The sequence below is a fragment of the Mytilus edulis genome, chromosome 4, assembly GCF_963676685.1.
Source record: "Mytilus edulis chromosome 4, xbMytEdul2.2, whole genome shotgun sequence".
In the NCBI taxonomy this organism is placed as follows: Eukaryota; Metazoa; Mollusca; class Bivalvia; order Mytilida; family Mytilidae; genus Mytilus; species Mytilus edulis.
The window spans coordinates 65,208,739-65,234,625 of NC_092347.1; the positions used below are offsets into that span (position 1 = coordinate 65,208,739).

Genomic DNA, 25,887 nt, shown 5'->3' on the forward strand with positions numbered 1-25,887 from the left:
GAAAGTGACACAATAATCATTATTGTTGTAAAATTAAACTATTAGATTAGCTTGCACAGTAGCCCTTTGTCTTATTTCTCAGGGTATTTTATAGATTATGAAAGTAAACTTTTTGGAAAAAATGGGGCTTCTTCTCTTGAACAGGTTGCTGTATCAGCTTCATTAAATAATTACATATTTATAAACAAAGATTGTATATATACTTTATCTGAATACTAGTAATAGGAAATGAAATGAAACTGGTGGGACAAATTTTGTGCATTTTACTTCAATAATGTCAATAATGATCAAAGAATTTGCCATTTGAATAAATTCAATTTTGTAAGAACACATCTCTATGAATAAACTTCTTGTTTGGCTGACTTGGCTTGATAAGCTAGTTTTTGCTCTTATTACTATAAAATTGAGAATGGAAATATTGCTTACTAAGTAAAGAGATAATAATATAAGCAAGATTTTATTAACTGACCTTCATTTTCTTTTTTCATATGTTTTTTTCCTACAGAATTTTCTTTGCAATGCATTTTCTATTGCTATTTTTGTACTTATGTCCATCCATACAGTAGGCTATCAATAATTTGTCAGATCTGTCAGAATTTTCCAAGACGTTTAGCTTTAAACGCAATAAAGAAGATCTTTGTTTGTTGTTTCACTTTTCCAATGTGTAAATTTTTATTATGCACATGACCCTGACACATATTTTGTTATAAGCGTTACATGACGTATGTTGAAAAAAGAAAACAATGTCACCGTCAATTTGTGTAGGGGATCAAAAGGGGTTTTAGTTACTTAAAAATACAAGTATCGTATGGAATTGTGAAAATCAACAACTTTTAATCACAATTTCATTCATGTCTTAAATAAAATCAGTATTTTAGAGCACTTTGAAACAGGTACAATGAAAAGAAGCTAAACTTTACTATTTTAAAGTAGAAACGTAGCTAAAACCAGTTAAAAATTGACATGGCTGGTGGTCACAAAAATTGATGTATAAAAGTAAAAAATGATGGCTTCAAAACAGTGTATAAATTTGAAATAGGTTTCCCGGTTTCATTTAAGATTATAACCGTTCTTTTCTGTATTTGGATACGCAAACGTCAAATTAGGAAAAATCTATTTTTTTGGCGAACAAAAAAAATGGCTAATTTTTTTAGAACTGACAGGATAAAGGAATAGCAATAACAGGCTATTTTTTGTAATGTTTGTATGTCGTAAAGAAATTATATTGGTCACAAAACCTACAAATTTTAAAATTTAATTGTAATAAAAGCATGACAAGTTGCAAAAAAAACTTTAAACGTCAATCTTTTAGCCGATTGATTTGGCGGACTTTTTGACGTTACGGACGACTGTAGCGCCACCTAATTAATTCCCCCTGCTATTGTTGCTGATAAAGCTTGACGACAACGGACGTTTCCAAGGACTTGCTTTCCAACTGAAATGGTATGCGATAAAGGGCAGTGGTGTGATAAAGGATATGCGATAAAGGGTGCACATCAAAGTTGCGCGATATGAATTAAACAGCCGGCTATTTATCAAATATGCAAAACTACTGTATTTACTACTAAACATATGATTAAAGGATATATTGACCTGAAAGAAGTATATTGATTGATGACGAAGGGTGGGGGGTGTCAGTGACAAAAATGAGTGTTTAATTTTCTCTTTTGTTCTTTAAAAGTTTAATTTTTGTCAGTTCTTGATCGACCTTTCGTGCATTGTCACAAAGTCCTGATTTTAGAATGTGTTCTAATAGTTTCTTTTTTTTTCATTACATTTCTTTAACAATAACCTTCTTGCTTTCTCTTCTTTCTTTCGACTTATTCTTTCAAGTTCATTTTTTTAAATCCAGCAGTCTTTTCGGTAATTTTCTATTATTTTTAACTTTTATCTATTGATAAGTTCCTGGACATGTTGATCTGTCTGTCGGTTTAGCCAAGCACTAGTTTTATTTACGTTGTATACTATGTGCGCCTCATTTGCAAGGAGAGATACATTTGGTCTGTGTTTAATCAGCCAATCTAAATGTCAAAAAAAAAATCTGGTAATTTATTTCGAGGCAAGATAGAATTGAAAGTTTTGTTGGAATCAATCCCGTATTTTGTATGTTGGCCATCTTCGTGTGACAAAGTTTTGCCAGTAGCAGAACACATCTGTATCAAAAACGCAGCGCATTTTAATCATTGTGATCGCGAACAAGAGATGCCCAAATGTCATCTTTTTTCACATCAACAGATGGAAATGGTATGAGTTTTCCTGTCATGAACAATTTAACTTTTGTACAAAATTGTACATTTTGCTAAGCAACTGAACATTTGGTCAGGTTCTTACAACGGGTGATAATTTTCAATATGTTCTTGTAACATGGATGATCTAAAAGATTCAAGGAGTTGCGTAAAAGATACATTGGTAGCAGCTCTATCTGACATGGTACATTTTATATTTTGTAGAATTTTGATAGACAATTGATTATTTACATCATTAGTTGTCACCTGATTATATCGCAACTCAATATCACCCAAGATAAAGATAAGCTGTTTGGGCAGTCTTGTTCGATATTACACGTAATCTTAAGAGAAATGGCTTCTTGTCCTCATTTGTCGTGACCAAAACCCCGTGGGATTGGCCGCTTTTCTTTGTTTCGTCAGTGTATAAAGTCTGGTTTTCCTTTTCCAGTTGTACTTATACATCCCGTTGTAGTGTTATTGTAATGTATGTTTGTAGGCTTGTCTTTCATTTTTATTATGTGCTTTGTCTATATGCCTTTTTATGTTTTTTATACAAATATGAAGTGGCTCTGTACTTATAAATCCCGTCATTGTGTTGTAGTAAATTCGTGTATTCTTGTCTTTAATTTCTGCTAATATGCTTGGTCTATCTGCCATTCTATATTGGTTTGTTTTTTTAGTGATTAAGATTATTACACAATGTTGACGGCTGCACCCCTATTTTTGACATTTTTACTTGTGTGTCTTTGTTTTGATCACTCATTGTTGTCAATATAATGTAATTTGATGCGACTGTCATACAAGTAAGAGGTTTAGCTAGCAATAAAACCAGGTTCTATCCACCATTTTCTACATCAGAAAATGCCTGTACCAGGATTATGGTATTTGTTATCCATTTGTTTGATATGTTTGAGCTTTTGATTTTGCCATTTGATTTATAGGGACTTTCCGTTTTGAATTTTTCTCGGAGTTCAGTATTTTTGTGATTTAATTAGTTATCAAAGGTACCAGGATTATAATTTAGTACGCCAGACGCGCGTTTCGTCTACACAAGACTCATCAGTGACACTCACATCAAAATATTTAAAAAGTCAAACAAGTACAAAAAAGATAAAATCACAAAAATACTGAACTCAGAGGAAAATCAAATCGAAAAGTCCCTAATCACATGGAAAACTCAAACGACAAAACACATCAAAAACGAATGGACAAGAACTGTCATATTCCTGACTTGGTACATGCATTTTCAAATACGATACAGTTACAGGGGAGGTAAAGACGTTGCTAACGTTAATTGTTATTTTCGCGACGTCAAACGGTCACTTATCGGGAAAAGATGCAGTTTTCGGCTGATTTTATCATTCAAACTGATTCAACATAACGAGTTCATGGACCCCTTTTTAAAAAAATGATATTTGGTTTGGTTACGTAAGAAGATTATGTGTACCAATTTTCAAGAAAGCGTAAATAGTGCAATTTGATTATTATACAGCAAAAATTTTTAAACGTGTTTTTCGATCATTTGATTTTTTTATTAAATGAAATGTACAAATTTATGCAATATTTTTATAACACATAAATTACAAATAATTAAACAAAAAACAGATCGTTGCAAAAAAAAATATGTATTTCTATCGAAAGGAAAAATACGTCCACAAATCCGTATTTTTAGGAAACTAATTTGAACAGCGGTATACTAATGTTGCCTTTATATATCTGAAATTTGAACCTCAATTTACTCAAAAAGTAGCATTTTATTACATATTTAATTTAATCAGGTAAAAAAATAGCCTACATGCAAATTTTCATCAAAATTTAAATACGGGATCAAATCTGTATCGTCTGCCCTTAAACCTCTCACTTTGTACAACAGTCAAAGTTGAAGAGCATTGAGCATCCAAAATTAACTTTTAACATGACCTCAGAAATCTTGATTTTCAATGAAAACTCGATGCATTTAAGTCTGAATATTTCCATTGATTTTTATGACTGGAAACCCAGAGCGTGTAGAAGATGTAATCGATGACGTCATCTCGGTTCTTTTTGTGAACGCGGGGTAGTTTGGTCGTGGATGACTGGAACAGAAGTTATTACCGTTTCATACAACAATCGTTATTTGAACGATAAACGTAGATTCAGCTTGCAGCTATCGACTTAAGTTAAAACGTAGAACTGTGTATTATTCAAAAAAGCAATATCAATATTTAGAATCGTTAGAATAAAAATTAATAGAACGGGAATTTAAGAAAACAGCACTTTTTCAATGGTATATAACATAGGTTTTACTTTAACAGACGAAAATAAACTGTCAACACTAAATGGAAATTCAAAAGAAAAGTCCTAGAAAACATCACATTTTGAGTGAGGAGTTGGATATTTATTGAGGAGGAAATGCTAGACTTGTATATGTCATTTTAGCAACACAAATGGCTTGAACATTTTAGATAAGGAAATTCTTACTACAAGCAAGTGTTTGCTAGTCTTCACAGTGTCTGATTATTGGTACCAAAGTACCATCAGCATTTAGCTCACCAGACATTCAAATGAAATCCTGTTTCACCTTCCAATGATGCCTGCTCAAGTGGGCAATTAATTTTATTAAATATAGTCGTGACGGTGTATTCTGCAACAATTGACATGATTCGTCTTTTTGAATATAATTTTACTGTCTGGTCTGTTTTTGGTGATGTCAATTTGACGTGGCTCTATACTTATACATCTCGTTATTGTGTTATGGTAATTCTCGTCACTCATTTTATGCTAATGTGCTTGCTGTGTTTCTTTGTTACAAATGCTGTGGCTTTGTACTAATGCATACCGTTATTTCTTTTTCAGTTACACGTCATACTTAAATAAGCATCAAAACTGTTGCTTTACCATGAGAAAATTATGTAGATACATTTACTATTGTTGGTAGTATTATGTGCCTTCCAATTACGAGTAAAATGCGGCATATGATACTATAGGTAAAACCCAACACAATTAGTCAAGCAAAGACGTGAAAGACAACACGTTCCAAAAGAATCAAGAGTATACAAAACATAGCATTGAAAACCAGACTAAAATGGAATTTTTGTGTTTTGTAAAGACAGTTCAACGATATAAGATAAGTTTCTAAAGCGAACGCAGGTGTCGTATGTTTATGTTTATAGATATCAAATGTGTGGTTTGTTTTTTGTTTTGATGCAAAAAAGTGCATGATTGTTAAGCAGAGTTTTTCTATCCGATGTCAAAGTCAAGTATGTTCATATTTAATTGGTTTGCTAACACTTTGCGATGTTTCTCTGCATGTTTAATATGAAAAATTAAATTCTCAGAAAACATTTCTACTATTCTGTACTTTTTGTGTTACCTTTAACAAAAACCAAAATCATATGTACACATCATAATTTGATGTCAGTTACTGACACACACAAAAAACAAAGAGAATTTGTATACACATTGGCGCAGAGATATTAACATAGAAACGATTTCAAACATGGATTTGTAAGACATATATATTTAGATTTACAATTGACACAGCACAGACACATATCACAATACTCGGACAAAAAAGTCTCTTCACACCCGGCTTTTGCTTCAATCTTTCTCATTTGGTCCATGTTGGTACCCTTTACAACAAAGTTTCTCAAACTGTTATAGCGTAGGCAATCTTTTTTTCTGTCATTACAGTAGCAACAACGCCCTTTTCGTCACTTGAGCAGATAAGGAACGTCCTAAAGGATAATTCACGTTCCATCCTTGTCTTACATCTCTTCCGTAACTTCCAACCTCCTGCAGAAAGATCATAATAGTTAAAGGAGCACCGAATTCACAATAACGTCAATGTCTGGATAATTAATCCACAAGCCCAAAATCTATTGTTGCTCTAAAACCCTTTGTTTTCAATCTTTTTCTTTAAAACTGTTCAAAATTCTAAGAAGTGTTGCATCATCATCTCAGTAGTCGGTGCTTCGGTACTGACATGATTTAACAAACTTTACTAATGTCCGTTTATAAATTTTGACATTATTATAAAACTAAGGTTTCAACTCTCTCAAACAAAGTTGGCGTTAGATGAATTTGCCTATTTATTTTAGGTATTATTGACATAAAGCTCTTCAACGATTTTCGGTAATTATCCATCTTCGGATTTCAAATGTTTGGCTTTGAGCGTTCCTGATAAAGGTAAATCCAGAAAAGCGCTTCGGACGCAATAAATTTTTTAACGTGTTGTTTTCCATTTTTTGAAGAAGTATATAATTCGACAATTCTATTTTCAACTAAAGTGTCTCCATCATAGGCATCATTTCTCAATGTTTCTAACATATAGCTCCACACTGCAAAAGATGCGTTTAATGACTATTATGTTTGTCCAGATACTACCACTGTTTATGTTACTTGCAACTGGGGAAGTGAACCCGTTTTTGCGATTGGTGTTTCAACGACCCTGTTAAATGGTAAATGTTTCACTATCAAACTTGACATACATGGTCAATTAAAGCATGATATTGTGCATTATCATATCACCCAGAAACTGAAGCAAGCCTTTTTAATGAAGTCAAGATAATTACTCTGGAGCGATACATGTCTTAAGCTAGTGACCTGTGTGTTATGGGCCGCAACGTTGTTTCAAAATGTCAAAAAGATTTGCTCAAGCTGTACCTCAATTATATGGCACAAACGTTAACATAAAATAGTGATCGACGTAAATAGGTATCACTATGCATCCCCTAATCCTCGATGCAGGAATAAAACAGTGTATTAACTTGGTATCTGGAACGTTTTTTTTTCCCGATGGTTATTTTACGCAATACATAACAAAATCAGTTCTTGTAACAATTGTTCTTAAATATACTCTTAAACGCTAAAAAGATTTTTAACATTCAACGTTTTTGTAAAGCACGTTTGGATGCATTACAGAGTCTGTGAATGTCTCTAACGTTAAAGTTATTATACTCGCATAGAATAAAGGAATGCACTTTTGAATATAATAATGTTGATTGAATTTCATACCATTTGAAAATTTATATATTTGATTAGAGTTCATTGGGGAAATTTCTTGTTTAGATTATTCATACAGTTTATAAAATTATTGTATATTTGACAGAGAGGAACACCAGCAGTCTTAATTTGATAGAAATTGTTTTACGAGAACATGTAAATAATTGATTTCATCCTATTAATTACGTCCTCGTGCGACTGTGAATCAATCGTAAAGCCTAATTTTAATTTTTGGGATGTTCATCAATTAAAATATGTACGGGTATCTTCAAATTGAAGTATATATAATTTATCACTTTCTTCTACCTTTTGAATTAAAAAAAAAATCATTATCTTAACGGTGAAATAACAAGAATTACTTTCGTTGTGTATGTCAGGTAGAGGATTAGTGGTCTCTACCAAACAAACATAATCATTTAAATAGAAAGAGCATTGACAAATTAATGTTCAAACTGATTGTCTATGTTCATGTTTTAAAACATCTCACAGTAAATAAACACTAAGGATATCCTGCAGTACCTGTTTACAGTAAAACATCAATTTAATGATGGCATAAGGGAATCGATTACCAGACTTTCTTCTCATGCAATTTACTTAAAAAACATATTTCTGTCAATCATGTACAAAGGTTAACAAAATGTAGTTTATATCATTTTGATATATTTTAAATAAATTGATTGCAATTCACGGACAGGGTGACTCCTTTTTACCCGCACATACTATTTATGGGGTACAATAATTTTCAACTTTTGTATCTTTTAATTTTAAATCTTTTTGTAAAATTGAGAACGGAAACGGGGAATGTGTCAAAGAGACAACAACCCGACCATATAACAGACATCAGCAAAAGGTCACCAATAGTTCTTCAATGCAGCGAGAAATTTCCGCACCCGGAGTTGTCCTTCAGCTGGCCCCTAAATAAATATGGATACTTATATCAATAGATTTGTTTAATATTTCATTCACTGGGCTCTTTAACAAAAATGTCAACTAAGATTAAACGTTAACAATTTAGTCATTGATTGGCCCTTAAAAGCTTATAACATACATTAATATGCCTATGAATCTGTTTAGCGATTACACTTTTGATAGCTGCAAATCTGTTATATCAGATGGCCTTATGCAAGAAATATCTTCACATACATTTGTTATCTGGAAAGAAAAAAATACACCAATCTTTTAATTTATAAAAAAAAAACAGCAACTTTATTATGTAATGCCTAACCAGTTCAGAAACTGCTAACATGCACATGTGAATCAAATATCAAAGATGCAAGTTAGAATTGTATTGAAATAAGGTTAGTCAATCCGCATAAGCAGTTACCATCTATGTTAGTTTAAAGTTGGACAGTTTGTGATCGTTCCCTAGCAATTCAGTTTTAGGGTATGTTAGAATTATTGTAAATATTGTAATAAAAGAAAGGTTGTACATAGTACACTTATGCCCCCAATCACCTCTTCATTCCCATGTTCAGTAAACCATGAAATTGGAGTCAAAGCCCTTACTTTACATACAATTTTCTAAAGATCATATCATATATATATATGATGAGTTTGACACGAGGTACACATGGGACTTCTCCAAAACTTCCTTGACCAAAAACTAATCTGAAATGGGTAAAATAACGGACAAACAATCAGCCAGACCCACAGCCTTGAAAACATAATGCAACTTTACTATCGTAGATGAGGCATACAATATGTAACCTGTTAAATAGTTATCAAAGGTATTAAAGTGTGACAATATTCACTTTTAAATTCAAAGAAAAACTAGTGGTATACAGTTGAACAAGAGGCTGTCACAACGACAGCAAACCGGATTTATTAACATTTTTTTGAGTCCTGGCAATATCACAAGAACCATTTACTGATGAATGGTAAACGTGAAAATCGTCAATATCAAATTTGACCTCCATTTTGTCATCAGTATCAACATATTAAAATTTGAAAAGCTCAGATTGAATGGTTCATGAGTAAATGCAATAAAGTTAATGGAAACGCCATTTTACGATCTTTCAAGAACCATAACTCCTGAACGGTAATAGTCAAAATCGTCATTATTGAACTTGACCTCTATTTTGTCATCAGTAACAACAAATAAAAATTTCAAAAGCTTTGGTTAAATGGTTCATGAGAAAATGCTCGGGACACGACTGGAAACACCATTTTTCAATCTTTCAAGAACCATAACTCCTGAACGGTAAAAGTCAAAATCGTCATTATTGAACTTGACCTCCATTTTGTCATCAGTAACATATTAAAATTTGGGAAGCTTTGGTAGAACAGTGCATGCGTAAATGCACGGACACACTGGAAAAAACATTTTTCAATCTTTCAAGAACCATAACTCCTGAACGGTAAAAGTCAAAATCGCCATTATTAAACTTGATCTTCATTTAGTTGTCAGTAACAACATATTAAAAGCTTTGGTTGAACGGTTCATGAGTTAACGCACGGACAACATTTGATTGCACCCCGCCCGCCGTACATCCCCAAATCAATAACCGACATTGTTGTCACAAAAATCCGGTTAAAAAGCTAATAACACGACCAAGAAGTAATCTTTGTCGGTCATATTGGTATTCAAGATTGGAACATTTTGCATCGCCGATGATTATCTTTTATATTTGGTCAAACTAACTTACCTTTGATCGTTTAAACTAACCCATTAACGTCTAAAGTCCACATTCTGTGGAATGTGGGTATCTGTCTAATGTTGTCTTCCACAACAACTTAAAGATTAAATTTCATATTATGTGTAATGTTGGTATCTGTCTAATGTTGTCTTCCACCCCACAATAACTTGAAGACTAAATTCCATATTCTGTGGAATGTGGGTATCTCTCTACTGTTGTTTTCAACACTTGAGGATTAAATTTCATATTCTGTGGAATGTTGGTATGTCTAATGTTGTCTTCCATAACTTGAAGATTAAATTCCATATTATGTGGAATGCTGGTATCTGTCTAATGTTGTCTTCCATAACTTGAAGATTAAATTCCATATTCTGTGGAATGTTGGTATCTGTCTAATGTTGTCTTCCATAACTTGAAGATTAAATTCCATATTATGTGGAATGCTGGTATCTGTCTAATGTTGTCTTCCATAACTTGAAGATTAAATTCCATATTCTGTGGAATGTTGGTATCTGTCTAATGTTGTCTTCCATAACTTGAAGATTAAATTCCATATTCTGTGGAATATGAGTATCTGTCTAATGTTGTCTTCTCTGTCAACTTGAAGACTAAATTCAATATTCTGTAGAATGTGGGTATCTGTCTAATGTTATCTTCCAAGAATGTACAATTTATTTTTAATTAATTCTTGATCCTGTAATTATAATAAAAAATATATTGACATAGGTATGAATATAACAAATCGTTAACAATGTTATTTTTTTCCTGAAAAAGTTATCATTCATTAATATAATCAAAACATTATAAAATGTCTTATATTAAAGCCTATATATTCAACAAAAAATTATACGCTCTGGATGGGGTTTAAGAAATAGTTTATAATCATGATTATGGGTCAACACTACAGAAAAATCGTCCGAAGAAAACTAATCTAGTTTGATATGCATTACATATATGTTCCCTAATTTTTCATTTTCAATCATATACATACATGTAGCTTTTCATAAAAAAATGATTGTCAAATATTGAAGTAATTAAACGCTTATACATTTCCTCTATTATTTGACCAATCGTTTAATGATCCAAGAACAGTTACTCTTACGCCTTCTGCAATTTTATTAATGTTCATTAGCCGTGCTTTAATACTGCTTACATGTTATATTTGTTATTCTCATATCGAAATTATTTGTAAACAATGGATTGACGTAATCTGGGTATTACGTGAAATCGACCATTAAAACGTTAATAATAACCAAGTCATTTTAAAATAATCAAGCTTTTAAACGATAACTATATACTAGTAAACTAAAAAAGATTCCAAATAATTTTGAAGTCTGTTTTTTTTTTCTTCATAAATCAAAGACCGTCCAATAAATCAAACATCGGTATCAGGTTTGTAAATTAGTTCACATGTACATGTTGTTGATCTAGCATGCAAACCAGACTCTGGTGTCTGCCTCTTCATGGTTGCTGCAAGCATTATTCAGTAAAAATTATTTTCCATAACAAACTTTGATCACCTTGTCAGACATGTCTCCGTCAAATCCCTCACCTGTAACAAAGCTGAAATTGTCTTGTTTTCGCTCAAATAATTTATAACTAAACGCTCGTTTTTGCGTTTGCTTTATAAACATTCCGTCGAATTGGTTGGTATAATAGCTTTATCTAAAATTGAAACAAATGAAGAAATATTAAGTATTTTAGTGTCTTCGACTTCTTTCATCATCTTTAGGACATGAACAATGACGAGGAGGGTGGTCAAATACAATATGCACGTCATCTGCTGCATAGTGACGCTGATAATTAATTACTCATCTTTTAAACAAAAAATCTGAATAAGATTCAAAGTTTTGATGACGACCCTAAGTTGGGTAGTTAATCATAAACATTCCCTCTAAAACAACAAATTCTGAATCTTCCTTTGGAATTTGTTAGTTGTTGAAATGAATTGAGGTAAATAAACTTCAGATAAGTTGCTGGACTTGACTTTTCAGAATTCCTTCTACAATACAGATTGCTCTTGGAAGAGAAAAAAATTACCTAAGTTATACTACATGTTGTTATCGTAAACAAGTAATGACAAGTAATGACAGTATGATTATCTTAAATTTCTTTTTTGTGGTTGACCTATTGTTTCTCTTGGTGTGGAAAACGTTTTCAAAGTTCTCTTCTTTCTTCAAACTGTTCTTCATTCAGGATCAAGTAATTTGTGTAATTTTTAAAATCATCTTCTCCGTATTGTCTGATTTTACAAAGGTTCAGCTGTGTCTAGTGGAGCAATATTTCCAGTGTTTGATACTGTTTTGAAGACAGATCAGTTTCTAAAAAGATTCATATATTCTTGAATATTCTTATTTTCAAGCCAGTTGCCCTGTGATTTGAGTTGTTTTCCAGTATATTTTAAAACCTCTGCACTGTATGGGAGAAAAAGAATTAATGATGCTAGGGACTTCATTAAATGATGTCATTGAGCTTTATAATATTGAGAGAGAAAAAAAATTAGAAATATTGAAGAAAGTTAACCTCAAAAATTCCTCATTGCTTGACCAATCGTTTGACAATCAAAGAACAATTACTCTTACGCCTTCTGCATTTTTAATGTAAAATAGCCATGCTGTTATACTGTTTGCATTCTACTTTTTTTACCCGTAATTTGTATCAAAATTAAATAATTATCGAAGTATATTCTTTTCACTCTTCGTCTTGGTTGTTCTACCTTTCGTCTGTTTAATAAAAGTAGCAAAACGTGCATGTGAACAGTGACGGAATTTATTTTAAACAATGGATGACGTAAGGTGGGTGCTGCGTGCAATCAATCATTAAAACGTTTAAACTAATCATGTCAATTTAAAATAATCAAGCTTTTGAACGACAATTAAATACTTGTAAACAAAGATGTACAAATGCAAGATCTGTATGTGTGTATATCTTAAAAAGATTTTTTGTTTCAAACATTTACAGACAAGAGAACTTACAGATATTGTTCTAATTGACAATTTTCATACAATTATATATCACTCAAAATGAACTCTCTCTTATTTTCACTCAAAATGAACTCTATCTGTTATACATACCCTCTGCCCCTTCGTATGGTGTTTACATATCACAAATAATACGTTATTCTCGTGCTTGTTCACACTATACGGACTTCATATACATGCTCCTTACGCAAAAACTGATCAAACAAAGTTTTGAGGAGGACAGATTAAAATTGACACTCCGTAAATTTTATGGACACCATAACGAATTGGTGGATCCATACGATAGGTCTTTGACCAAACTAATTAAGGACATTTTTACCACATGGTAGATTGTGGTTTGTCATTACGTCGTCTAATCTTTTAATTACCAAACATGACGTATCTCCGATTGTGACTGTTTTGCTGACTGTGAATTCACATTACTTTAAGACGTGTTACGGTACTTATCTATCCAAAATTCATGTATTTAATTTAATGTTATATTTGTAATTCTCATCGGATTTTGTCAAATGTGTTGACGTTTTTTCTATTATATGTATGTGTTATGGTAAAGAAAATTAATCACCGCCTTCATTTATTAGATTTCATTTTGTTCAACCTAATCTGTACGATGTTTTACGTTTGAAGTTAGATTCAAAACAAACCGGACATAGCTATACTGGTCGAGGACCAGTTACCGTCATTTTTTGTCAGTATATTTCATTTATCTTCTTAACGTGAGAACATTTAAATCTATCCTTTGACAAGGAAAGTGGTTACCAAAAATACTTTAAAATTTCAATTAGTCGGTATTTAAAATTAACTAAATTTCTCAGAAATTTACTTTTTACGGCGTCCGATTTCGTACGAGATTTGAAGATGCCGAGGACCAGTTACCGTCAGCACCGAAATTGTGACAATTCTCTCTCAACGGTTGTCAGATGAGTTTAAACACGGTCTCAAACTATTCTAACAAATTGTATAGTATTGTTTTTTTACATTAAATGTTATGAATCAATTTTGAGATAAGCAAATATTTTTTTTATCGTTGAAGCGTCGTCTTCGTTACGCAGGAGTTGTCTCTCTTTGCTTACCTCGTCAAAGTGCCTCATTTTAATTGAGCGCCCTTTTCGATGAATTGTAAACCCCGGCGTTGAGCAACATGGAAAGCATGCCTGGAAGTGGAATGAAGTTGACTGACCAACTGTAAGGAAAACAAATTTGAAACAGAAGAATAAACAGTCAAGATTTTACTCAAAATAGACCGCATGATTGGTGGTGATAGTCGAGATCGACTTGAAATCGGGTGAAATTATCACTTGCAGACAGAGCCTCCAGTTTACATGCAGGTAATTTGACTGAAACGTAGGTCAACATTTAATTGATAGGTGACAATCAGACATTTTTTCCATTTGTTATCAGTGGAGGATCCAGAACCAGAGGTACTCCAGTCGTGCTTCAATGATTCCCTACATAATCAACCACAATTTTTCCCACAAAGAAAAGGGGGTGATCCGCCTATGGTTATGTCAGACAACCTGAAGAAGGAGCAGTCGACCATTTGATTCTGGTTGTTTTAAGGGGATGACGGCAATTTCAATACTTTTACGTCCTACCCCCCTCTTCAATGTGTCCATTTAAAGAGAAAAATTGGTTGATAGTATAAACACAACAGACAACATCAAGAAAGATGTTATGGAATTTTATTGACTCAATTCTACATTTAATAACATAACGTAAGGGTACCCAAATTGCACCTATTTAGAAAAAAAAGTAACGGAAATCTTACAAGATTTCCTAGAGAATAAATTTGTATTTTTATGAGGCCATAAAAAAGAATAGGTTTGTTTGCCCAAACCCTACCTACCCAGAAAAAAGCTGCCTACTTAAATTCTTTTATTGTCCTGATTTAAAAAAGTTTTTTTTTTAATCAGATAGGCATGAAGACTAATAAACATCTGATACGCAAATTTCTTTAAAAAAAAAAAAAAACCGCAAATTTCTTTAAAAAAAAAACAAAAAAAAAAATCTCTTTAAAAAAAAAAAAAAAGAAAAAGGCCTACCTACCTACCCACTGTCTCAACCTTGGGTAGGGTTTGGGCAAACCAAAATATTTTTTAATTGTGGCCTGATTTGATACTATGCACGTCTTTCAACATAGGTAAACATATTTAGATATACACAAAACGTTCACAGTATTTATCAACAGATGGACTGTTTACTGAAAAAGCAAAATGTACGAAAACGTCACCATGCGACTGTACGTCATCAAAACGTCATCTTTTTAAAATTAGCAAATACAATATATTATAAGTATCCATTTCGTAAAATATGAAGAGTAAGCATGGACTAATATCCAATTGTTCAAAATATTTGAAGAAATTAAACAAAAGCTCGGTTATTAGACTTTTGACGATGTGAATTTAAGCATGGATGCAATTTGGGTACTCCTCATTACAGAATCATGGATAGTTTGGAGGTTAATTTAAACCCATTTTTGTATGACTCAATATGGATTCAAAATTAAATTGGTGTACCTATACAACAAAGAAGGGTAGGGCTACAAAATAAACACAGTATGGACATTTTTTTCTTGATCATAAAAAAACGTAGATGAAAAAACTGTCAAAATAGGTGCAATTTGGGTACCGTCACGTTAGCTGCATGCAGTATGCCATATCTGTACTAAAAATACTGTGTTAAATATTATCACAATTATAGACAATCTTGAAATGAATGCAAGGGCTGTACAGCCAGTCATGGTACAAAATATAGTTAACTTCCATCATCATCAGGATAAACAATTTCTTGTGCAAATTATATATATACATCATTACATTGAAGATATGTTGGTGACCTTCAGCTGTTGTCTGTTCTATGGTCCGGTTGTTGTCTCTTTGACACATTCCCCATTACCATTCTCATTTTTATGAACTTTGGACATGTAAATACAAATTTTGACAGTTAACAGTTTCATGTCCTCTTAAACTAATATTAAATTGATGAAATAGACATGATAGTTTGGGACTGGCAAAAGACCAAACACATTATCAGGTTGGGAAATTTGGAACAATTCCCAATGAGAACTTCATGTATCCCTTAATTGATAGACTATCCCTAGGGCAAGGGGTCATTTTACTGTTGTACATAGAAAGGAAAACTTGAAGAATTGTTAACTTGAAAAGAAAATTCATTAGGGAGCTACCATTTGATTTTTATGGGGGGGGGGGCTAGGATGAAATTTGAACAAAAAGGCAGGACAGGAGTTTTGAGTAAAAAAAAAAGGCAAGATGAGCAACTTGGTAAAAAAAAAAAGGCAGGATGACAATTTGTGTAAAAAAGGTCAGGATAACTAGTTAAAAAAAGGCAGGACCGAATAAAGTAAAAAATAAAAAGGCAGGACAGAGATTACAACTAAAAAAAAAAAAGCTGGACAAAATTTTTCATCCTAGCCCCCATAAAAATCAAATGGTAGCTCCCTTACACATGTAATAAGTAAAAACAACCATTCTAAAAGAGGGATCCCATTAATTTTAATAATATAAAAGAAGATATAACAAGTCCATGAATATTACAAAATTCTTTGACATGTTCCAACCATATGTATAATTCTTTGGGATTTCTTTTTTCAAACAATATGAATATATCACTCAGTCTGCATTTTTAGTATTAGTTCAATGCACCAGACTAAAAAATATGGATTCAATTTTAGATTATTTAAAATTTTCAAAATTGTATCTATTCATATAATAGAGAAAAGTTTTGAAATTTTCTAGACTAGAAAATATAAGTTTTTGGTTCAGACTGATATATACTCATTTGTACTTTAAGGTGGTTAAAAGAAACTTATTACAAAAAAAAATTTTCACCTTAATTTACCCCTCCTGCATGTTTTAAATTTAAAGGGATATTTAATACATGTCATAGAGGGTCATCTGACAGGTTGTTCTCAGCCTGATTATGGTACAATGTACATGTATAACTGTAACAGTACATTTTAAGAAATTTGTCATTTTGTAAATTAAGGTGATGTACATTAGTTTGGAACACATTTTTGACTACATGTTATGTACAATGTTGAGTATTAATGAACAACTGAATTCCTCCCTCTTGTTAATTATATTGGCTTTTAAAATGATAAGCTCAATAGTTGGTCATACAATGTGTGTATGCTGCAGTCTATATAGTCTCTGAAAGATGTACTTGTAGTACTAGACTTCTTGACCTTGTGATTTATTGACCTATGTACATGTATGCATGTAAAACTGTAATCAAATTTGCATGTACATGTACTAGACTCTTTGGCATTGCTCTTGTGATTTATTGACATGCATGCACATGTGTATGTTATCCAGTTTTTATGTTTAATTTTTAATACCTTAATACATGTACATCTATTTTATACCATTCAGGTTATTGTAACTGTGTAGTTCATATGTGTCTGCAATATTATACATGTACATGTAATTTTGTCAAATGTGTATGTCTTTCTGAAAGGATGCAACTAACCACTGCTAAAAGTTATATATGAATATGCTATGATTTTAAATTGATATGTCTGTCTAGCAGGGTTCTAAGTCTTGATATTAGTAGCTGTCAGTTATCTGCAAGCAGTCTGCAGGGTTAGCCGCTAGTCCGATGTCCCAGACTAGTAAATTTCATTCGAACTAGTAAGTTTTTGCAAAATTTGTTTGGACCAATAAGAAAAATGTAAGGATAATGGTCTTCAGACTAGTAATTGAAAAAGTTTTTGGTGCAGACTGTGCGAGTACTCTGAGATCTGTACCTAGTGTCTTTTTCTTGATGGAATGTACAAGTACCCAGCCATGACCACATACATCCACCTGTATATTTGTCCATCTGATGAGTTGAGCCTTTTTCAACTGATTTTTATAGTTGTTTCTAATGCTGTACTGTTATACCACTGTCCCAGCTTAGGGGAAGGGTTGGGAGCCTGCTAACATGTTTACCCTGCCACATTATGTATGTATGTGCCTGTCCCATGTCAGGAGCCTGTAATTCAGTGGTTGTCGTTTGTTTATGTGTTACATATTTGTTTTTCATTCATTTCTTGTACCCAAGTTAGGCTGTTAGTGCCATTCAGAACCTTCTATAGAAGACTATGTGGTATGGGCTTTGCTCAGTGCTGAAGGCTGTTCAGTGACCTATAGTGTCATTTTGATCTCTTGTGGAGATTTGTCTTATTGGCAATCATACAACATCTTCTTTTTTTATATTCATCTGATTGTTTTTAGGGTGCCTAAAAGGATGAAGAATTTTCTTAATTTGAACATGTAAATATGTAGATAGACAACTACCATAAAACAAGAAACCAACCTATGACTTTATAAGGAAAAGACTACAGGTACAATATAACTTTTTTTGGCAATACATATTAAGGCATAAATCTTAATATACCTTATATATGTTTATTGTGTTTGAAAAATATACTGTAATTATTCTGCTCATTCATTGTCATTTTTGGCGTCGTGATTGGCAAATAAAGAAATATTTAAATTTGTATTTGTTTGATTTTGGCATAATAAAACAAAGTCAATGTTCAATTTCTGCTACTGTAAACACAGTTTGTTTAATCTGAGTTTGCTAGTAGACTGAAGGTTAAATACACATGTCTGCTATATCATGTACAATTATTTATTAAGGTGCTACCCAACACCAGACTGAAATTAACTTGGCTCGTTCAATATTCACAAAATTTTGACAAAATATTTACATTGACCCTTTGAAAAGAATACAAAAATTTCAAAAAAATTGAACCAATTGCTTTATTGGAAGAAATGGTTGAATATATAGCAGTTTGACAAACACTAATTCGATCATTGAAAAGCTTAATATTTGCTGAACAGTATAACGTGATTAAAATGTTTAACTGATTTTACAGAGTTATCCACCTTAAATAAACAAAAAATTATGTATATCATTCAGAAAATATTCGATGTGAATACTATATAGCCTGATAACTGTCCATATCTTTTCAGATGATTAAAATGTTTATAAAATGCTTTTATTCAAGTTTTAGATTACTGAAAACATCAATTTGATTATGATTCATAACATCTTTAAAAATCATTTGCTGATCTATTACTTAAATATTGGTATATAGTGTAAGATAACATTGTATACATTATGCATGTATATTAAAACTTGTTATTTGTCGATACATTTGATTTCTGATCTTTCAAAAACCACATATACTTTCATTTGTTTTTGTTTTAGAATAATGAATTACCAATAACAGATTAATTTTGCAACTTATTATTTTTCATTAAATGATTTTGTGAACCCAGATTATGGGTCAAGACTTTTCGTCTCTACCACTTCCTATTTTTTTCTTTCAGAAACAATATGAATACGTGCATAAACCTTATATGCCTTAATACCCGAAAAAAACATGACTTTCTGCAGCTTATAATATAGAGGTAATAATAACGAGTCTTTACAGAAGATAATTGTGTTATCGAATTTATATCAATATTGCAGCAATAAGTTTGTTATGAACGGTATTAGATTTATATCAATATAATGCAATAAAGATCCAAAAACATTTAAAAATAAATTTCACAGTTCTTCAAATTATACAACAGTCTGGAGAGATTTTAATTATATTCCTTATTCTTCCATTGTCTCGATAATCTCCATATCGCTATCAAATTGAAAAAATTCTTCCCTTATAAAAGGTGTCTTTTTTCTGGCACTTCTTCTACTGTCTACCATGTCTACAGATAAATTAGTACATGTATCATACTGGTGGAATTCAGCAGTGATTTGTTGGTTACACTGCTGCATATTTCTTTTTTCCTCCTTCTTCTGTCTCTTCCTCTCTCTTTCCTCTTCCTTTTCAGTGTCTCTTATTTCTCTGTCTCTTTTCTTTCTTTCTCTTTCTTTGCTTCCTTTAAAACTTCCGCTTCTTCCTTCTTTCTAGCTCTTTCTGTTTTCCTTTCTTCTTTTTCTTCTGCCAACTTTACTGCTTCGTCACGCTTTGACTGTAGTTTCTGAAGCATTTCATCCCCCGTTATGACCCTCGCTTCTGTTATGATTTTGCTAGAAGTTTTTTTTGCCAGAGATGGATTTGCTGGAGGTAACAATACATCTGCTAAACTTCTTGGAATTAAGTTTTTTGTTACAAGCGGATTTTCAGTTGGTATGTTTATCTCAATTTCTTTAACATAAGAGATAGTGTTGCCACAACAGTGACACAGAATTGTTGATTCCTGGAGCTCTGTAAAAGAAAAAAAATATTCATAGACATAAATAATTGAAAGTTCATTGTCAAACTCAAGAAGTTAATGGACAAGCAAGAATAACACTATTAAAACTATTTATTTGTTGCTGTGTTAAATTTTTGTGTTTCGTCATTTTTTTTTGTATATTAACGCATACGATACATACACCTTTAATTAGACTATTTACCGGATTTGTTATCAAATAAGCAACACGACAGGTGCCACAAGTGGAGCAGGATCTGCTTGCCCTTCCGGAGCACCTGAAATCACCTCTAGTTTTTGGTGGGGTTTGTGTTGTGTATTCTTCAGTTTTCTATGTTGTGTCATGTGTACTATTATTTATCTTTTTCATTTTTAGACATGGCGTTGTCAGTTTGTTTTAGATTTATGAGTTTGAATGTCCCTTGGGTATCTTTCGTCCCTTTTTTTTAAAAATGGCTATTTAGTCCAATCCTTGAAAAACAGTCATTTGTACAACTTCCTGTTTGGGTCAGGCCGCAGGATCTCAGTAGTGAGCTGAGGGAGGAAAAACTTTAGAAAGCAATCATTAAGAAACTTTGATAGAGTATGATCCACCGTTTCGAAATTAAAATTGAAGAAAAAGAATATTTAGTTGGAAATATTTGCAGTAGGTTAAACAGGTCTCATAAAAAAGTAAAATCACAAAGATACTGAACTCAGAGGAAAATCCAATCGGGAAGTCCATAATCATATGGCAAAATCAAATGACAAAACACATCTAAAATGAATGGACAAGAACTCCCTATCCCTAAACAGACTAAACAATATGTATTCATGTATGTGATAAGGCCTAAATTAATATATTGTTTGTTTCCCCAAATCCGGTTTCTACGAAGCCAGGTTTGGGTAGGTACAATGTAGGTATGGAAAGAATTTTATTTTTCCAAAAAGCTTGAACATTATCGGACAATCCTGCAAGCCTGAAAATCAGAAATGAATAAAATAATATTCGATTTAGTTATGACAATACAATTTTATGAGTAGCACTATTTTTGCAAGGTCTGTCGGGATTTGGGAAACAAATAATATTTTATTTCAGGCCTAATATAACAAATTAAATGAAATAAATTAGTTTCTAATGTTTACCATTACTGGTGATTGTTGTTGTATCTACATCTGTAGTTTCTTTATTGGTCTTTTCAGATTTGTTGAAGTCAGCTGGTGCAAGTTGGGAATTTGGAATTATAGATCTGTCTACAGGATACATTCCAGATTTCCTGAAAGACTCTTTGACCCGTGCTAGTGATATAGTCTGGTCAATTGCAGTGCTGCAAATAAAAATGATACCCATTACTGAAGGAAAAAGTGTAAGTTGCATGTTCTTGTCAGTGTTTATATATGTTACAGAAATTAGATTATACAGTTCATGTGAAATTGAAGTTTGAGGTACTGTAAACCAACTTATTTTCGCGGATACTTTATTTCGCGTTTATCTCCAGCTAGTCTACTTCACGGCGATTTAATTTCGCGATTTTCTAGTTAACTTGATATAGTTAAATAAGGAAAGATCCACGCTATACATATTCGCGACGATTTAATTTCGCGTTATTTTTATACTCGCGAACGTCACGAAAATTAATCGCTCACGAAATTAAATGGGTTTACAGTATGCTGACAAAAAAATGAAAATCAATAAGTATGAAACACCATTAACTTAAAAAAAACGTGTTGAAGAAGACTTGTATGATGTACAGTGCATTGTATATGTTTGTAATAGAAATTTACCAATACGTGTAGCATTTTACAATTACAGTCCATCTTTGTAATGTTTGTATGTCATCTTCTTTTCAAAGCTGCAGTTGTTGTATTTTTGTCTTTGGAACTTTTTTTTTTTTGGTTCATTTTGATTTTCTTCATCTGCAGGTTATTTTCATACTGACAGTGACAATTTTTGATTGTCTACAGCTAAAATATGAGTTGAACACCCAGTTGAAACAAATTTTGTATTTTGATATTATGAAAAAATTTACCTTGTATCAGGTTATGTATTTAATTATTCCTTGAAACCAATATTTTATTCACATTAATCATGTTAATTATTTCTAGAATTTAAAATGAATTTTCATAGTTCATGTGGTTTGTTGAAGGATAATTTTCCAATGTAATACATAATTCAGTTGTACCAAAAAAATATATAAACATATTATCCTAGCATATGTACATGTAAATACCTTAATAAAGCAGGAAACTTGGCTTTGCCTATGGTGGCGCACTTGTTCAGGTTTCCCAGGTAACTGATAATTGGTTCACTTTTTCTTTTAAAGGGCCAAAGATGGCAACATCAAGTGGCTGCAGCAGATGGGTAGTGTGTGGAGGTAAACCAATGATGTGAATGTTGTTAGCTTTGGCCTTCTCTATCAGGTCGATGCTGATATGGGAATCGTGATTATCAAAAATCAGCAGTACCGGTCTTCTTGTGCCACAGAATGGTATGAAAACTTTGTCGAACCAGTTTTCAAACAACTCGGTATCCATGTACCCGGATTCAAATGATCCATATAACCAGTTATCTGGAACACCATCCTTAAAGCTCCTATGAGGCAGGCAACCATCAAAAATTAGAAATGAAGGGAGGACATGTCCATCCGCTGCTATGCACATGTGTACTGTAATGTGACCATGGACTAATACTTTCTGTTGGTAGCTGTGTGAACCTTTTAGTGTTAATACTTTTTCCTTACTTTTTTCTTTACCACTGAAGCCAGACTCGTCACAGTTAAATATTTGGTTGGGTTTGTTGGTTAAACCTAAAGTGTCGACTGTGTCCACTAGCAACTTGAAATATTGGTCAACCACAGTGACATTAGACATACGTCTCCTGGCTTTGTCCTGCTGCTCTGGTAGTTTTTCCGACAATTCAGGGTGTCTTTTTAGTAGTTTGTTTACCCATTTGTTACTAGGACCTTTGTCCATATTGAATAAAGTTGTTCTACCTGCTTTCTCAATGATAGAAATTACGAATGCTTTTAACATTCTTCTTGTCAAAGGAAAACCCCCTTTCTGCCATATACTTCACATAGTTTATTAAAGATGTCTCTTCCTCATCTGTCAGCATCTTTGAAGGTCCATTCAAATGGTTGTCATATTTTCCATTGACATGGTCTGATATGGTTGTCCTTGGAACCCCATATTCTGTAGCTGCTTTTGAGATACTTAATTTGTTTGAATTTACTTCACCAATGGCCTTATCAAGGCACTCCTGCAGGTATTGCTTTTTTTTTGTGGCATCCTTAAAAGTAAAGATAAATACATGTCATTTGTATATTTTGATAAAAGGTCAATGAAGGCATCTATATGAAGTTTTAATCTACAGAAAAAATTTCCAAGGACACACGAAATATAATTGCCAATGAGAAAACTCTCCACCAAACCAGACTTTAACAATGAGCAAACCCAATTTAGATTGCAAGCTAAATGAAATAATGCTTGAATAATTATTGTCAAGTCTGCCAAAAACTCACAGAAAGCTTGGGATAGGGATAGTTACAACAGTGGTGTAAGCTAAATTCTTAAAAGCTTTTTATCTTAGAAGGTGAAAGACCTGGATGCTTTATACTTTGTATAAAGATGCCTCATGTTATGAATTTTTCATCTGTCACATTTATATTGACCTCATTTTCTTTACTCGTTTAGAAGTTATAGTTTAGTTTTTATACGACTGCAAAAATTGTCCCAACATTTTAGAAATTAGGGGCCAAAAAAGGGCCCAAATAAGCATTTTCTTGGTTTTCGCACAATAACTTAAGTATAAGTTAATAGAAATCAATGAAATTTAAACACAAGGTTTATGACCACAAAAGAAAGGTTGTGATTGATTTTGGGAGTTGAGGTCTTAAACTTAGTTTGATTTTAACAAAAATTGAATCCTTGGGGTTCTTTGATATGCGGAATCTAAAAATGTACTTAATTATTGGCCGGGGGCCAAAATTAAACTTTCTTTGATTTCATCAAAAATTAAATAATTGGGGTTCTTTGATATGCCGAATCTAACTGTATGTAGATTCTTAATTTTTGGTCCCATTTTCAAATTGGTTTACATTAAGGTCCAAAGGGTCCAAAATTAAACTTAGTTTGATTTTAACAAAAATTGAATCCTTGGGGTTCTTTGATATGCTGAATCTAAAAAAGTACTAAATTATTGGCCCAGTTTTCAATTTGGCCCAAATCAGGGTCCAAAATTAAACTTTGTTTGATTTCATCAAAAATTGAATAATTGGGGTTCTTTGATATGCTAAATGTAACTGTGTAATTATGTAGATTCTTAATTGTTGGTCCCGTTTTCAAAAAGTCCAAAGGGTCCAAAATTAAATTAAGTTTGATTTTCACAAAAATTGAATCCTTTGATATGCTGAATCTAAACATTTACTTAATTATTGGCCCAGTTTTCAAGTTGGCCCAAATCGGGGTCCAAAATTAAACTTGGTTTGATTGTTTGATTTCATCAAAAATTATTAATTGGGGTTCTTTGATATGCCAAATCTAACTGTGTATGTAGATTCTTAATTTTTGGTCCCGTTTTCAAATTGGTCTACATTAAAGTCCAAAGGGTCCAAAATTAAATTAAGTTTGATTTTCACAAAAATTGAATCCTTTGATATGCTGAATCTAAAAATTTACTTAATTATTGGCCCAGTTTTCAAGTTGGCCCAAATCGGGGTCCAAAATTAAACTTGGTTTGATTGTTTGATTTCATCAAAAACTATTAATTGGGGTTCTTTGATATGCCAAATCTAACTGTGTATGTAGATTCTTAATTTTTGGTCCCGTTTTCAAATTGGTCTACATTAAAGTCCAAAGGGTCCAAAATTAAATTAAGTTTGATTTTTTAACAAAAATTTAATTCTTGGGCTTTGATATGATATAAGACTACAGGAAGGTTGGTATTGATTTTTTTATGCCACACCTACGACAGTAGAGGGGCATTATGTTTTCTGGTCTGTGTGTCCGTCCGTTCATCCTGCTTCAGGTTAGTTTTTAGTCATGTTAGTTTTTGATGAAGTTGGAAGTCCAATCAATTTGAAACTTAGTACACATGTTCCCTATGCTATGATCTTTCTAATTTAAATGCCAAATTAGAGTTTTACCCCAATTTCACGGTTCACTGAACATAGAAAATGATGGTGCAAATTTCAGGTTAGTTTTTGATCAAGGTAGTTTTTTTTTCATGGTATGGTGTCGTCCAAAGATGCATAGGTTTCAAAACAATAACTTCTAATAGGTTTCAAAACAATAACTTCTAGTTTAAGTTGATAGATCTTTATGAAACTTTCCAGTATGGTACAATACCACTAAAAGAGTATTCAAATTCATTTTGAGTATGATGGTTTCAACCGTTTATGAATGAGGAGCCCAAAACGAGCATTTTAGTTTCAGGATAAAAACTGGTTTAAGTATTTCAATTGCTCTTGACCCTTTCCTCCACGTGAATTTTATTAACATACTAAAGGATTTTTTCAATAAAAAAACATATGTTTAAAGTATTAATGCCTTGGGGAAAACAAATATTTCATAAAGGAGTCCGATATTCTCGTGAATATTCTTTACATATTAAATACATTTTTTATGCCCCACCTACGATAGTAGAGGGGCATTATGTTTTCTGGTCTGTGCGTCCGTCCGTTCGTCCGTCTGTCCCGCTTCAGGTTAAAGTTTTTGGTCAAGGTAGTTTTTGATGAAGTTGAAATCCAATCAACTTCAAACTTAGTACACATGTTCCCTATGATATGATCTTTCTAATTTTAATGCCAAATTAGAGTTTTTATCCCAATGTCACGGTCCACTGAACATAGAAAATGAAAGTGCGAGTGGGGCATTC

General features: G+C 32.4%; 1 long non-coding RNA gene across 1 annotated transcript; it reads left to right on the top strand.

Annotated features, from left to right (window-relative positions):
- Positions 1-21,144: 21,144 nt before the first annotated feature.
- LOC139520241 (uncharacterized) lies at positions 21,145-23,009 on the top strand. The gene is made up of 2 exons (XR_011663843.1): positions 21,145-21,379; positions 22,337-23,009. It is a non-coding gene; the product is annotated as an uncharacterized lncRNA (long non-coding RNA).
- Positions 23,010-25,887: the final 2,878 nt, after the last annotated feature.